At 44.8% G+C, this 2,262-nt stretch overlaps 1 pseudogene; it reads left to right on the forward strand.

Annotated features, from left to right (window-relative positions):
• The first annotated feature begins 1,041 nt into the window (after positions 1-1,041).
• LOC112073278 (protein-tyrosine kinase 2-beta-like) overlaps positions 1,042-2,262 on the forward strand; it is a 70,158-nt pseudogene continuing 68,937 nt past the window's right edge.

The raw sequence follows: 2,262 nt of genomic DNA on the forward strand, positions 1-2,262 counted from the left end.
TACAATTGGTATTTGGCAGTATTTTGGCCTTTCAGTGTTGTTATAGGTCAGACAAAATACGACGTCTATCTTCTAACACTGAATTAGATTGGCGAAAGTGGCTATCCATCTTTGACCCCACAATCTCAATAAGGATGAAGGTAGATGGGACAGCTGGGGCCTGAACCTCTTGGGGTTTCTTCAGTTTTTAGCATTTTTCCATATACCATGGTCTCAATACTAGGACGTACTCATTCACTGGGGGATGAAATTCAACCCCCGGACCCCACCACAGGGCTGCGAGGTGAGAAAGTGCATATAGATAAGTATATACATTTTGAGTATCGCAAATCACATGATATTATTTCGTGGACCAGAGTTATCATAAACATTTCAAGAATTTTTAACACATAAGCGGACAAGAATGCAGCTAACATGGTGGAAAAACATGGGAATCATAATAAATGGTAACATAATATATGTCAAGCACAAAGAAGAGACTTTCTGGTTAATATCCCTTCAGGCTGAGCATCTGTTAAATGGGTTGCGTGTGTCTTGGCAATAATTCTCGCATAAGAGAATACATCCCTGCACTTGCTTCTTTTCACCATTTCTGTGTAATTTCTGTCTCATTTCTCATTAATTCTCATGAAGTATCTGAGTCATTTCTGATAATTTCTGTCTTAATTTTTATGGGTCGTTGTGGTCTGTTAATGAATAATGCTCTCTCTCATAGGAGCCTTTTATCATCGTGTTAATATTTTCTCATTTCTCATATTCTGATGCACTTGGGAGGTTCTGATTAATTTCATGCATCTTTATAATGGGGTTGGCGTTGCTGGGGAATTATAATGCCTGCATTGTTCTAAAGCTTAATTTAATTTCTGATCATTTGGGCTTCTATGGCAAGTAAGCTAGGCGGCGTTTCTTCGATTGTAACGGCGTGTTGCTGGCGCCGTAGATGAGCTCTCTACTCTTGGCAATGGCTGATACACTCACATACATAGTTAATAGGTTATGGAGGAGTGTTGCTTTTATCGTTGCGGTTTTGGGGCGTGGAATATGGGTTCCCTGGCCCGATTCGCTTCAGACCTCATCGGTGGGAGTTTCGTATGTGGGCGTCGTTTCCCGGGGGCGGGATTTGCTTCATCCGGCGCTGGAGCGATCTTGAATCGCATACCCCACGGCGGAGCAGACCGTTCGCAGTACGCTACTTTCTATGGTGCGTTGCGCTGATACGAAGGAGACGACGTGTATGGTCTTGGCCCGCTTTACTTCTCTTTCTTCAAAACGCTCACGCCTGGAGTCTTTATGGGGGTGCGTTGGGCGAATGCCCTGCATGCGACTTAAAACCGGAATTCATCAACGTTGACGAGGAGAGGTCCTACCCCTTGCTGGATCTTTATGGGCTGCAAGATGCGAATGCCCTCTGGCGACTGCTGTGTATAGAGTGCCGCGTTGCTGTTGGCTTTCACAAACAATAGCCATTTAGGGAAGGTCCGAACTCGCGCTGAAGTCTTTATGGTGTGGGCGGAATGCCCTGTAACAGTTACATCCTGCTTACGCAGGTATTTTGCAGTCGGTAACCACGTAAAAAACAAAAAAAATAGTCTGTCAAACAAGTAAATACCTGAGTGAGGTCCTGTCAGGACACAGTAAATACCTGAGTGAGGTCCTGTCAGGACACAGTAAATACCTGAGTGAGGTCCTGTCGGTACACAGTAAATACCTGAGTGAGGTCTGTCAGGACACAGTAAATACCTGAGTGAGGTCCTGTCAGGACACAGTAAATACCTGAGTGAGGTCCTGCTGCGGTACACAAAAAACAGTAAATACCTGAGTGAGGTCCTGTCGGTACAACGTAAATACCTGAGTGAGGTCCTGTCGGTACACACGTAAATACCTGAGTGAGGTCCTGTCAGGACACAGTAAATACCTGAGTGAGGTCCTGTCGGTACAAAATCACGCAACAGTAATACCTGAGGAGGTCCTGTCGTACACACGTAAATACCTGAGTGAGGTCTGTCGGTACAACGTAAATACCTGAGTGAGGTCCTGTCGTACACAGTAAATACCTGAGTGAGGTCCTGTCGCGTACACAGTAAATACCTGAGTGAGGTCCTGTCGGTACACAGTAAATACCTGAGTGAGGTCCTGTCGGTACACAGTAAATACCTGAGTGAGGTCCTGTCGGTACACAGTAAATACCTGAGTGAGGTCCTGTCGGTACACAGTAAATACCTATCATATCATTTCCTGATTATAACTGATTAACTTTGGATC

This window comes from Salvelinus sp. IW2-2015, unplaced genomic scaffold (genome assembly GCF_002910315.2).
Source record: "Salvelinus sp. IW2-2015 unplaced genomic scaffold, ASM291031v2 Un_scaffold2206, whole genome shotgun sequence".
In the NCBI taxonomy this organism is placed as follows: domain Eukaryota; kingdom Metazoa; phylum Chordata; class Actinopteri; order Salmoniformes; family Salmonidae; genus Salvelinus; species Salvelinus sp. IW2-2015.